The following is a 14,779-nucleotide window of genomic DNA, read 5'->3' as shown; positions in this document are numbered from 1 at the left end:
AAGAGTTCAGCTGTACAGCAAGTTTAGTCCACCTTTTTATTGGAGAGATACAGAGTGCTGGTATGCCCCGCTTTGCATCATCCTCCTCGATGTCAAGCACATCCTTGGCAGCGAGAGACTCAAAAGTACAATTGAAATCTCCCGCTACCAGGATGTGCGAGTCACCGGGGCTGTTGGAGAGCTCAGCCTCTAGAGATGTAACTATTGGCGATTCTGCTCCTCGCTTTGTTCCGCGAACGTAAATATTAAACATTTCTAAAATTCTACCTCCTTTATTATCCCTCATAGTTATTCGTAACAGATATGGGGAAATGCACTGGACCTGTTTCGTTGAGCAAACTAACGATATGCTGATCCATATTAACAACCCACCTGAAGGGTGCCCTTTTCCTGTTAGTGTCGGAACTGCTGGGACAAAGTAAGACACGACGCCCACTTTATGGGCAATAACCTGGCTCCATGTCTCTTGAAAAATACAAATAGAGTATTCTTCAATGGAGGTATTCCAATCCAGGAGAGGTAGTTTCCTAGAAAGGCCAGCTGTATTCCAGCAGAGGACCTTAAGTCTTGTGCTATCAGCTTTCAGATGGCCTTGCTCCTTCAATACATTAATCTGGGTAAGGTTAGATTCTGCAGAGGGATCTACAATGAATGGTCCTGCAGCTGCCTGTCCTACGTCTAGGACCTTCGGGGGGAGGTGATGGAAAAGAGGCTGGGAGTACTCGTCCAGGGTGTTCGCCCTCCATAGCATAGGAGTAGTGGCAAAAACTCCAGACTTATGTGAAAAGACAGGGTCTCCAACTCTAACTACTAGAGTGCAGGGGGATCCCGTCAGTCAATCATTACTGTTTAGTTCGGACCCACTAGTAAGCACACCGACTACATCCCTCAAAATGGTATTGCCTATCAGTGGCGAGCATCTAAATTGTATGTTTGATGTACCCGGGGGACAAGTCCTGAACTCCAGGGCCAATAGCCCCTCGGCCAAGTGGGGCAATGTTAATGTAAGCTCAATGGTGTCAAAACGCTGCACTGGGTGGGAATGCCTAATTGCCTTCACAATGTCCTCTCTAATTAATGAACGGCAACCCCTTACATGTCTAATCCAGTGTGTGTATTACCTAGTGAGTCCCCATATTCCCGACCCGCCACCTTAGGGACATTAACCATGTAAACTGTCTGGGTAGAATGGGATGGGCGTCTAGAAGAAGGTGCGACTAGTTTTACTGTGTTCTTTAAATGTATCTGAGGGATAGAGGGAGATAGAGTAGGCCAAATGCTAGCTTGTTTACTACCATGTGCTGGTATCCCAGCGCTCCTAGCTAGCCCTACTTTTTGGGATGAAGTAGCAGATAGTGAAAGATTAGTTGTGAGACATGATCTACCTATCTGTGTGTGGTTTTTTGGCCATAAGTCTCCATGCTGCAAAATAGGTGGATTATTACGAGGGGGCGGTTGAGGTGCTTGGACTGCTAATGAGGCTTTTAGATCTATGATTAGTGTTTTTAAATCCCTCACCTCCACTGTTAGCAATTTTATCATTAATATAAGGAGCGTGGATCTACTCCCCAGGTCAAGTTCCCCCCCATATTGGCTACTATTTTGTGCTTCCAATTGTCCGTGTGCTGCCACCTTGTTACTGGTGGCTAATTCATCCGCGAGTACCGCGAACCGGTTGGCGCACACTACAACGGTAGGCTCCAAATGACTGGGCCCCTGCTGGTCCGAAGGCTGAGATGATCTCTGGGATAATCTCTTAGAAGGTGAACTAGGATCAGAACAGGGCTGCTTATTACTTAAGCCGGGGAACTTTCGGAACATCTCTGGTATATGGATGAGTGGAGCCTGGGAGGATTCAAGAGGATCATCTGTGTACAATGCATTGGTTTGTGACTCGGTTAACACGTTTTCACAATCGCTGACTTGATTTTCTATACGTTCCATAAACACGACATCAGATTTAGGGATCTTCTTGGTATTTTTCTTAACCTTCTTGGCTTTTCTAGGACCTTGCATGGAGTTTACTCCTGGCACCCCCCCTACCCCCTCCATGGTTTTCCTTATGCCCATAATATCACCGTCCAGAAAACGGTTTTGAATTACAAAGTTCTTATGGGTTTAATGGTAAAACAGTACCTTTCAAATGATCATGGCTTGGTATTCTGTACAATTTAGTCCACACAGAAAATGGCCAATGACAAATGTAAAGGGAGTGGCCCTGCCCTGGCTCTTCCTGTCGCTGACAGGCGCGGGACGGGCCCGCACGTCCCATGCTGCGGGAGGCGCAGTGTCGATTTAAGCTCCTCCGGGTGCTTGAAGGTGATGCTGGCAGTGCGCGCCTCAGGGTGCAGGCTGGGGGATGTAGTTCTCTGCCCTCAGAGCAGCGCGGCCGGCAAAAGCACAGCGACCGAGCCCCCTCCTTGGCCCAGAAACGCTGTGGTCCGGCTCCAAACAGGAACCCGGGGTCAGGTAAGGTGGTAAGCACAAGTGAAGAGTCCTGCGCTGCGGGAGGCGCAGTGTCGATTTAAGTGCCTCCGGGCGCTTGCAGGTGATGCTGGCAGTGCGCGCCTCAGGGTGCAGGCTGGGGGATGTAGTTCTCCGCCCTCAGAGCAGCGCGGCCGGCAAAAGCACAGCGACCGCGCCCACTCCTTGGCCCAGAAACGCTGCGGTCCAAACCCGAACAGGAAGCCGGGGTCAGGTAAGTTGGTAAGCACAAGTGTAAGGTGGTAGGCACAAGTGAAGAGTCCCATGCTGCAGGAGGCGCAGTGCCGATTTAAGCACCTCCAGGTGTTTGCAGGTGATGCTGGAAGTGGACGCCTCAGGGTGCAGGATGGGGGGATGTAGTTCTCCACCCTCAGAGCAGTGCGGCCAGCAAAAGCACAGCGACCGAGCCCCCTCCTCGGCCCAGAAACGCTGCGGTCCGGCCCCGAACAGGAACCCGGGGTCAGGTAAGGTTGTAAGCACAAGTGAAGAGACAGTGTTTATTTGCTTCCCCATTTAGAGCTTTCTGTTCAGAATGATTCAGAGGTTTCTTGTGTGTTCTGTGGTGTGGGGCCAAGTTTTGTATGTCACCAAGAGTCTTTCAGTTTTTTCTGTTTTGAGTTTGAGGCATCTGTTTTGCATCCAGCTTTCAACACTGTTCATGCATCTGTGGTAATTAGAATTGGTGTTAGTCGGGTCTGAGGAGAGTGAGAGGATGAGCGGAGTATCATCCACTTAGGTGATTCTATTCATGCCATAGGTTCTAACCAGGGTGTCCAGATGGGACATGTAGGTGTTGAATAGGGTCAGGCTTAGGGACGATCCTTGTGGGATGACCCAGATGATGTTTTGGACCCGAGGTGAAGGGTGGGAGGTGGATCCTTTGAGCTTGTCCAGAGAGGAAGGACATAATCCATTCAGGGGCTTTCCCTGGCAGCCCCATTAAGTGGAGACCGTGCCAGGGGTGAAGTGGGAAACAGTGTTGAATGCTGCAGAGAGATAAAGGAGAATTAGGGCAGTGGTGTTTCCTCTGTTTAGGAGAGTTCTGATGTCATCTCTGGCTGTAATCAGGGTGGTTTTGGTGTTGAAATATGAGTGAATCCGGATTGTGAGGGGTCCTGAAGATTGTTGTTATTCAGGTATGTGGATATTGAGAGGTCTATTGCTTTCTCAAGTACTTGGCTGGAAATGGCAGTAGGGAGATGGGATGGTAATTTTTAGGTCTTTGGGGTTCACTGTAGGTTTTTTGAGGAGCGGTTTTATTTCTACCTGTTTCCATCCTAAGGGGAAGGCGGCAGAGATGATGGATGTGTTGATGATGGTGGTGAGTTTCTTGCTGATGGTGTTTTTACAAGGTTGAACATGTGGTAGGGGCAGGTATCCTTGGGAGCTCCTGAGTGAATGGAGCCCATGATGGAGGCAGATGTGCTTGTGAAGACAGGTTTCCATGTGTTTAGTGAGATTTTGCAGGAGTCAGTGGTATTGAGCATCTGTTGAGTTTGGTTACAGGGGGTTGAAGTTTGTATAGATCAGAGGTCCTCAAACTTTTGGATGCCGAGAACCCCCTGTCAACATTTTCAAGCGTAAGGACCCCCTCCTGACAAAAATTTCTAAACCTCTAGGTTATGAGGAAGGTGAGGACCAAATTATGCAACAGGCTTGACTAAATTGTGTGAGTAGAAAATGTAAATAATGTTCTGTGATTCTGCGTATTTTGGGGTAGCATTGCTTTATTATTTAGAATTTATTTAAACACAGTAATACTGAGGAAAGATTTCACCCCATCAGTACCAGTTTATAACCTCAGAAAGGTGTCTAGTCAACCTTTGTGAAGGGCCTCCCAATCCGCAGGAATACGCGCTGCCACATTAGAAGCTCACCTGGCCATGGCCGGGAGCAGCAAGGGTGCATTCAAACCGTGGCGGTCTTGTGCAGAGTTAAGCAGTTTTTTCATGCCCCTTTCCTCTCACCCCCTTCCTTCCATCCCTCTCTTGTCTCCTCTCCCAACCCCGGATCCCTCTCTCGCATTGGAGGCTGATGGTTATTAGCCCCAGGACACCTTTTTGTAACAGTAGCGCACTACAAATGTAAATAATAGGCAGAAGCAGGGGATCCACTAGACCCGAACTTCGGGGGGGGGGGGGTTAACACTCCCAGCCAGGGCTTGTCCAAGCACTGGTCGCACACGGTGCAACAGTCTTTCCAACTTCTCCATGAATTCCCTCACTACCACTCACCAACAATACACCTCATCTCTCTATAGCACCTGTCTGACAAACATTTCATTTTTTATAGCTCTACTCATAGTTTACTTACACTCAGCTCTGTGATGTGCATGGTACATCTTCTTTGTACCAGGCACTTTAACCTTCTGCACTGTGTGGGTGACAAGAGTGCCCATGTGACTGCACGGTGAGCAATGCAACAGTGTGAGAGTAGGGTAAAAGGAGTGACTGCAGGGTGAGTGAGGTGACCATATGAATTTGTGTTCGGCTGTAAATGCAGAGTGGGACGAATTAGTGCATGGTTAGTGATGGCCTTGTTTGAGTGAGCTACAGATTGAGCAGTGGGGGGGGACAGGTGAGTGAAGTGTCACATGAGTGCAAGGTGAGAAGTGTGCTTGTGTGACTATAGGCTGGGGTACAGAGTGAACAATTCAAGCAAAGTTTTAGTGCAGAGTGATCACTGTGAGAGCAGGGTGAGCGGGTGAATGTTGTGAGTGCATGGTGATCAGTGTGAGTGCATTGTGATCACTGTGAGTACATTATGATCACTGTGAGTGCAGGGTGAGTGGGTGAATGTTGTGAGTGCATGGTGATCAGTGTGAGTGCATTGTGATTGCTGTGAGTGCATGTGATCAGTGTGAGTGCCGGGTGAGTGGGTGAATGTTGTGAGTGCGTGGTGATCAGTGTGGGTGCATGGTGATCAGTGTGGGTGCATGGTGATCAGTGTGAGTGCATGGTGATCAGTGTGAGTGCATGGTGATCAGTGCGAGTGCATTGTGATTGCTGTGAGTGCATGGTGATCAGTGTGAGTACATTATGATCACTGTGAGTGCAGGGAGGGTGGGTGAATGTTGTGAGTGCATGGTGATCAGTGTGGGTGCATGGTGATTACTATGAGTGCATGGTGATCAGTGTGAGTGCATGGTGATTGCTGTGAGTGCAGGGTGATCAGTGTGAGTGCAGGGTGAGTGGGTGAATGTTGTGAGTGCATGGTGATCAGTGTGAGTGCATTGTGATCACTGTGAGTACATTATGATCACTGTGAGTGCAGGGTGAGTGGGTGAATGTGAGTGCATGGTGATCAGTGTGGGTGCATGGTCATCAGTGTGAGTGCATGGTGATCAGTGTGAGTGCATTGTGATCGCTGGGAGTGCAGGGTGAACGTGAAAGTGAAGGCGAGAATGAGAAGTGAGTAGTCTGAAAGCAGGGTGCATTCCCAGAAACTTGAAGTGTAGGGTTTCAGATACAAGTTAAACTATTGCTATAATGGCATTAATCAGGGATCGAGGTTGGAGGAAATAAATAATGTGCTGATCCTGCAACAAACTTCCAGTCTAATGATTAGGGTTACCAGCTCATTATTTTGATGGCCCAGAAATGTAAATGTAAATGTAAATTGATACTTGTATAGCGCACTACTCACCCACAAGGGTCTCAAGGCGCTTGTATGAATACCGCTGTGGAACCCAACCTGGCTTTCCCTGTGAGGCGTCCACTCCTGGGCACCTCCAAGGTGGAGGCCAGGCATCCTTAGAGTTGTGAGGGCCGTTGTGGAGATTAAGCAAGCTATTGCCCAGAGTTGCAGAGTGTGACTCCATGATTGGAATAGGCACCGAGGCGAGAATTATCAAGTCCGTGGAATTTTTGAGCCCAAGACCTGCTGAGGCGGGGAATTGAACCCTGATCCCGGGCTAGACCTCTGCATCAGGGTCTGCCACTCTAACCATTGAGCCACACTACAGTCACCTACAGCTGTATTTTTTGCACTTATCTGTGAATACTTAGAACAGCAAATATAAATAGAAAGCACTTTTAATTGTGTTCTAGGAATGCCTCAATGATCCATGACTAATAATTAAAGAAAATAAAGACAGAAAAGTCACATCACTAATTAATACATACTTTTTTATTTATAACTCAATTTAGTGTCAAGAGCAGGTCTCTGCAGGATCTTTAAACAACACATAGCAGGCATGTTTCTTTTGGCAACCCAACTTTATATTTCTTTTCTTTAAATGCATTCTCACACTACAGCAGTAAGTGTAAAAATACAAATGTAAGGAATAAGCAGAGTGGGTGCCCAGGGGGTACTGGAACCATAAAAAAACTACGCTTTGGTAATCAGTTAACAAAGGCATGTAAATATGCTAATGGTCTTTAAAGACCTGTGAAAAACTCGGCCGGAGATAAGACTCCAGACACTGCCCAGCCGAGGCCCCAGGAGCGCGAGCTGCACCGCAGCAGCCCGGGCTGAGACACAGGATAGGGGAGGAGGGGGGCTGAAGCCCTGGAGGCCAGGGCAGAAGTGACACTGTGAAGGCGCGACCCCCTTTACATCGCTCCACGCCCCCCCCTGGGGGTCGCGCCCCACAGTTTAAATACCCCTGGTACAGATGGTGGCGATTTTGTTGTTGAAGGAGACAGCAAAGGAATTGCAGAGCTCCTGAGAGGAGGTGATGGTGTTCTCTGTGGCTGTGGGGTTAGAACATTCCTTGATGATGCAGAATTATTCCTTGCTGTGGTTAGAGCTGGGGTCTAGATGGGAGGTCAGGGTGTTTTGCTTGGACTTCTTGTGGTGCTGGTGGTACTCGTTGAGGGCTAGTTTGAACTTAGAGTGGTCATTGTTTGTTTTGCTGGTGTACCAGATCCTTTCAAGATGCTCACAGGTGTGCTTGTGAGATTTGAGCTCTGGGGTGAACCTTCTGTGATGTTTGGAAGATCTCCTGTTTTGGTAGGCTTGAGGGGGTGCCACTATGTCGATGCGATTATTGATCTAGGGGTTGAAGTTTTTGACTGCCTTCTCGAGGTCGGTGGTAGCCTCAGGAAGTGAGGCGCCGAGGGAGCTTGTCCAGAGGTACTTGGTTACTTTGCTCCAGCTCCTGTAGGGGGATTAGGGTAGGATGTGGGAGTGGTGGAGGGGGTCAGGATGTAGAAGTGGACAATGGAGTGGTTGGAGCAGGTGATTTTGGTGGCGTGGCTGTACCTTATTTTGTTGTTGGCTGAGAATATGGAATTGAGAGTGTGTCCAGCAATGTGAGTGGGGTTTGTGACCAGTTGGGAGAGTCCAAGAATTTCCATGCTGTCAAGTAGGTTAGTTGTTTTGGTGCCATTGAGGTCTTCCAGGTGAAAGTTAAGGTCGCTGACGAAGAGGAAGTCTTTTGATTTGATGGCGTCCTGGGAGATGAAGTCAGAGATGGCCTCGCAAAAGGCAGGGCATGGTCCGGGAGGTCTGTAGACGAGGGTGGTTCTGAACATTGATTTGCTGTTGGTGTAATCTGAAAATTGAGGTGTTCCATGATGGGGCTGTGCAGTTGAGGGACTCTTTGAGGATGATGGCTACTCCACCACTTTGCTTGTTGGTGTGGTCCCGGCTAATTATCTTTTATCTGTTAGGTGTGGCGGTGGCAATGTCGGGGGCTGATGCCGGGTTCAGCCAAGGTGCGGTGAATAAGATTATGTTGGGCGTGAGTGAGGCATGTCCCCTGCATAGTTATGCTGCATCCTCCATTAAGTAGGTTTCCCAGGGGGAAACTTGGCGCTGGCGTGGTCAGTGAGAGGTGGGAAGGGAGAGTGAGGATGAGAGAGTAGCTGTGAAGCAGAAGCTGGAAAAGTGGTGAGCTTGAATGAGAAGTGATCGATGATTACAGAGGGAAAAAAAGCAAGTGTTTAAGGGGGAAACATGTTTAAGGAGTAAAAAATGGGATTAGAAGGAGTAAAACACCAGATTAGAAGAAAAAATGATTGGGGAGAAAAATGTGGTTAGGAATAAAAATAAAATTAGAGGAGAAGAATGATTAGGGGGAAGATAAAATTAGGAGTGAAAATGAAATTAGACGAAAAAACAATTATGGGACAATGCGATTTAGAAGGAGTAAAAATAAAAGTAAAAGAGAAAATGATTAGGGAGAAAAATGAGAATAAGAGGTGAAAATAAAATTAGAGGAAAAGACGATTAAGAGAAGAATGTGATTAGAAAGAGGAAAAACCAAATTAGAGGAGGAAAACAATTAGGGGAAAAATGCAATTAAGAGCGAAAATGAAATTAGAGAAAAAAACTTTTAGGGGAAAATGTGATTAGAAGGGTTGAAAACAAATTTAGAAGATAAAAATAATTTGGGAGAAACATTCAATTAAAAGGCATGAAAACAAATTCAGAGGAGAAAATATGATTAGGGGAAAAAATGCAATTAGTAGGAGTGAAAGCAAAAATAGAGGACAAAAATTATTAGAGGGAAAATGCAATTAGAATGAGAGAAAACAAAATTAGAGGAAAAAATAATTCAGGAGAAAATGTGATTCAGAAGGAGTAAAAAATGAAATTAGAAGAGAAAATGATTAGGGAGAAAATGAGAATAAGAGGAGAAAACAAAATTAGAGGAAAAGACGATTACCCGACAAATGTGATTAGAAGTGGTAAAAATCAAATTAGAAGAGGAAAACAATTAAGGGAAAAATGCAATTAGAACGAGTGAAAATGAAATTAGAGAAGAAAATCTTTTAGGGGAAAATGTGATTGGAAGGGTTGAAAACAAAATTAGAGGAGATAAATAATTAGGGGTAAACATTCAATTTAAAAGCGTGAAAACAAATTCAGAGGAGAAAATATGATTAGGGGGAAAAAAAGCAATTAGTAGGAGTGAAAGCGAAATTAGAGGAGAAAAATGATTAGAGGGAAGAATGCAATTAGAAAGAGTAAGAAAGAAATTAGAGGAAAAAAACAATTGGGGAGAAAAATTTGATTGAGAACTGCAGCATTACTGGGCTTGCCATTCCTTCTGTTTCTTTTCCTGGCGGCGGCAACTAAATTGAAATTAATTAATTTAAATCAGGGCAAAAAATCTCTGTAAATTATTTTAAACAAGGGAGCAATCACAGATATGCGGCAATTCTTCTTTACTCAAGTCAGTAAAGATACACCTCAGTTAAAAAGGGCAAACATTGAAACATCTTTCAACATTGTTCTAGAAAACTGCAGCATTACTGGCCTGGCCATTCCTTGTGTTTCTTTCCCTGACGGCGGCAACTACAAAACTAGCAATATTAAAAATATCCCAAGTGTCACTCAACATCTGAAGGAACACTAGTGCTGGTCGTACCTGGGTAAAACCTTTTCCCAATTGGTAGTAAAAACCTCCTACGGATTTCATGAAAAAAGTCACAGACCAAGATAAAGTGCATAGTATCTTGGGTGGAAAAATTGTCACAAATGCAAGGACCTAAATCTTTCGCCTTGCTCCAACCCTTTGGCTCTGCCAGTATATGATAAAGAAGATTGAAACAAAATCTAGTTAAAAGAAAGTGGTGGTGTGGCTTTGTTACTAATTTCAAGTAAGGTTCTGTTGATGGTGATGTTTTTAACAAAAGGTAGGCTCGTACCATGTGTTTTACTATCTCATCCTCTCTCTACATCATGTTTAAAAAATGTTTTTGACCCATGGTAGATCCAATTTCCTGACCTTGTCTGGAGAGTCAAAGAGGTCAGGACGACCTTGTTTTCTTGTTATCATCTTTACATGCTGTAACGGTGTACAACTGTTACCACAGATTTTTTACAACGGATTCCATGACCACAGATTTTTTACAACGCAGGTCATGTTACAACGGATCCTTTTACAACGCTATTCACTACAACGCAGGTACTATTACAACGCAATACCATTACATCGTAAGTATAATTATAGGTAAGTTTATCTTTTTTGGGTACAGGGGTATTTTTAGGTTTAAGGGCTGGGTTTGGGTTTTGGGGTACAGGGGTATTTTTAGGTTTAAGGGCTGGGTCTGGGTTTTGGGGTACAGGGGTATTTTTAGGTTTATGGGCTGGGTTTGCGTTTTGGGGTACAGGGGTATTTTTAGGTTTTAGGGCTGGGTTTGGGTTTTGGGGTACAGGGGTATTTTTAGGTTTAAGGGCTGGGTTTGGGTTTTGGGATACAGGGGTATTTTTAGGTTTTAGGGCTGGGTTTGGGTTTTAGGGTACAGGGGTATTTTTAGGTTTTAGGGCTGGGTTTGGGTTTTGGGGTACAGGGGTATTTTTAGGTTTTAGGGCTGGGTTTGGGTTTTGGAGTACAGGGGTATTTTTAGGTTTTAGAGCTGGGTTTGGGTTTTGGGGTACAGGGGTATTTTTAGGTTTTAGGGCTGGGTTTGGGTTTTGGGGTACAGGGGTATTTTTAGGTTTAAGGGCTGGGTTTGGGTTTTGGGGTACAGGGGTATTTTTAGGTTTTAGGGCTGGGTTTGGGTTTTGGGGTACAGGGGTATTTTTAGGTTTTAGGGCTGGGTTTGGGTTTTGGGGTACAGGGGTATTTTTAGGTTTTAGGGCTGGGTTTGGGTTTTGGGGTACAGGGGTATTTTTAGGTTTTAGGGCTGGGTTTGGGTTTTGGGGTACAGGGGTATTTTTAGGTTTTAGGGCTGGGTTTGGGTTTTGGGGTACAGGGGTATTTTAGGTTTTAGGGCTGGGTTTGGGTTTTGGGGTACAGGGGTATTTTTAGGTTTTAGGCCTGGGGTTGGGTTTTGGGGTACAGGGTTATTTTTAATATATATTTACAATTTAAAAAATTAAAATTAATTGTATTAATATATGTTTTATTTTTTTAATAATAAATAATTTAAATTAATAATACATTAATAATTATTTACTTTAAATATTAATTTTATTTACTTACCTGTAATTATACTTACGATGTAATGGTATTGCGTTGTAATAGTACCTGCGTTGTAGTGAATTGCGTTGTAAAGGGATCCGTTGTAACATGACCTGCGTTGTAATGGATCCGTGGTCATGGTATGCGTTGTAAAAGGACGCGTTGTAACATCATATATCCGCTGTAACCACAGGATGCAGCTTGTTCTGTCCAAGGATAAATCCAGAGCAATCTCTCTATTTATCAACAATTCAGGGTTAATCCAGATCATAAGCCAACATACAAGGGGGGCCAGCCCTATCAGATCGGATACAAAACCTTGACCTAATTCCTGATTAATGATATACATAGGAGTGGATTGCGGGGCTGAAAGCAAGTTCTTTAAGAATGTATTTTCCACTATTTGTTATTCCATTACCGGCTTACAGCGACAGATAGCAGACCCATACTTAGAGATGGCAATACATTTTGATATATAAATATTAAAGATAGCTTCAATTGGCTTGGCCCTGAGTCTCAGTGTAAAACCAAGAAGGGATGCAGTAAATCTTGCCATAGCTTATTTTTTCGCTTTCCATTTGGGCACCCATGAACACTTCTCATCAAACAGAACCCCTAAGTATGTAAATTAATTCACCCTTGTTATTTCGGACCCTTGGCACTGGAATGTTTTATGATTTTGGTCTCTGACCCAGGCCCATGGTGTTCTCTACAGAGATATTAATCTTACGATCCAGGAAACTCATGAAGATCGCAAAAGAATCCAGAAGTCTAGCAGGTAGAACTGCGTTGTCTGCATATAAAGGAGCGGGGATGGACTGTGCCCCCACTCGAGGTATATCTTGACAGGCTATGCTCAGTGAAGTTTCAAGATTGTTAATGTATAAGGTGAATAGAAGGAGAGCTAAAATGCAGCCCTGTCTGATGATTCTACCATAGGAAAGTGCTCGGTGCTCTGATCAAATCTCACCCTCGCATAAAGGTCCCTGTGCAGGTTCACACAAAAGTTCACTATAGCACGGTCTGTGCCCATGTCAATTAATAATACCCATAGTTTTGATCTGTTGACTCGATCGAATGCCGAGGACAGGTCCATAAAGGCCAGATGTAATGTCCCGGACTTGGCAGGTGTATATTTCCATATTAACAACTGTAGATTTAGGCACTGGTTGTTTGCACTCCTGCCCTCCCTGAAACCATATTATAGGTTTATTTATTTATTTATTTATTCAGAGTTTTATATAGCGCAAACAAGATCTTTGCAGATATCAGAGCGCTTCACAGAAGCAGGGGGTGAGAGCAACAGGAGGGTGACTAAACATAGTGTTGGGTACAGTATAATATTCAATAGCATGATCGGGTAGTATTCATATGCTGTTAGAATAACAATAAACAATCAAAAAGACGATAATATAAGAACGGTGCAGAGTCTTTGATCCAGCTACAATAGAGATCAGGAGAGCTAGGCTATAAGGTTGGCTTATACCACTTTCTAAGAGTTACAGAGAGAGAAGGGGTAGGAACATCAAGTTTCAGCAGACTAACATGAACATAAAGTAATAGGTAGTGAGACAGTAGTATAATAGGCTCGCAATCAACTAAGGATATGATATCATTAGACATTAGACAATGAGGTAGCCAGTAATACCAAGGCGGTGCACAGTCTCTAGTCCAACAACGATAAAGTTCAGGAGAACTTGGCCATAAGGAAGGCTTTCACCTCTTTCTTGAAGAAGGCAGTGGAGGTGATAAGCCTGGTTTCAGGAGGGAGTGCGTTCCAAATCCTGGGTGCCATTCCTGAGAAGGAGCGTTTGTAAGTTTTTTCCTTCCGGAATCTGCGAGGTTTCAGGAATAGATTTTTTGTACTTCTATTGGATCTCGACCCTCCTGATATAGTCAACTTTTGAGTGAGGTAGTTGGGTGCCTTGTGGTGTACGGCCGAGTGTGTCATAACAGCAATTTTCAGCTGTATTCTGGCTTCAAAGGGCAGCCATTTCAGGGATATCAAATCAGGGGATATATGAGAGTGTTTTCTTGAGCCAGTGATGAGTCTCGCGGCAGCGTTCAAGGAGGCTCTTAGGGGTGCAGTTGTTGCTAGAGGGAGTCTGCTGAGGGCCACAATTCCATAGTCTATGCGGGGGATGACTAGGGCTTGTACAGCAGTTTGGAAGTCTTTGACTGGGAGGAAGGGTTTAAGTTTCCTTAATGTATTGATTTGGAAGTTAGCTCCTTTCGTTGCTTTGCTAATGTGCTGTTGCATGCTGAGCTTTGCGTCGAGTGTGATGCCTAAGGATTTCGCAGAATCCACAATGGTCGGTCGGACAGTGAGTGCTGTTAGGTGATTGAGCCAGATTTGGGTGGTGGTAGTTTTCGCAGGGGGTGATATCAGGAGGAACTCAGTTTTCAGAGCATTTAGTTTAAGGTGATTATCGGCCAGCCATGATTGGGTGTTGCTCAGTGTGTAGTTCAGGAGTTTGATGTCCTCCGGGGATTGTACCTTTAGGTAAAGTTGAGTGTCATCGGCATACATATGGAAGTGTACATTGGATTCTTGGAGCAAGGTGGCCAGTGGTTCCATGATGAGGTTGAACAGTGTGGGTGAAAGGGAGGATCCTTGTGGAACGCCTAAGTCTACTGGCACAGGTGAGGACAGCACATTGTTGATCTTGAACTTCTGAGACCGGTTATGTAGGAAGGAGGTGAACCATTTGAGCACAGTCCCGGATAAACCCATTCTGGTGTTTAGCAGCTCCAGCAGGTTCTCATGTTTGACCGTGTCAAATGCTGAAGAGAGGTCAAGAAGGATGAGGAGGCATGAGTCATAGCGATCAAGAATTTGGAGGGCGTCATCAATTATGTGCGTCATGGCCGTTTCCGTGCTGTGTTTCGCTCTGAAGCCTGATTGATGAGGGTTGAGGAGGTCAAACTGGTCAATGTGTTTTGTTAGCTGGAGTTGTACACATTTTTGCAGCAGTTTGGCCAAGGTGGGGATATTGGTGATAGGGCGGTAATTGTTTAGGTCAGACGGGTCAGCTGTAGGTTTCTTGAGTATGGGCGTGACTTGCCCCACCTTGAGGGAGTCAGGGATGAAACCTTGTTGAAGGGAACTGTTGATGATTTTGGTCCAGAGTGGGAAGAGAATGGGGGGGAAGTCTTTTACAGCATTAGCCGGTAGAGGGTCTATGAGGTGATTAGAGGGCTTCAAGGTGCAGAGCAGTTTGTGTATTGCTTCTTCAGAGTAGGTGTCGAAGGACGTCCATGATGCGCTATTTTTAGGTTGAGTGTTAGGCATTCTGATGTGGCTAGGGTATCGGCTTACATCATTGAGGAGGTCAGTTCTTATATTGTCGGTCTTTAGCTTAAAGAAAGCAGAAAAGTCTTCACTGTGTGGGATGTCGCTTGTTGTGTCTTTTGATTGTAAGGGTTGCGACTTGGTTT

Source organism: Lissotriton vulgaris, chromosome 7 (assembly GCF_964263255.1).
Source record: "Lissotriton vulgaris chromosome 7, aLisVul1.2, whole genome shotgun sequence".
In the NCBI taxonomy this organism is placed as follows: Eukaryota; Metazoa; Chordata; class Amphibia; order Caudata; family Salamandridae; genus Lissotriton; species Lissotriton vulgaris.
The sequence above is the reverse complement of the archived record's forward strand: the minus strand, read 5'-3'. Positions refer to the sequence as shown.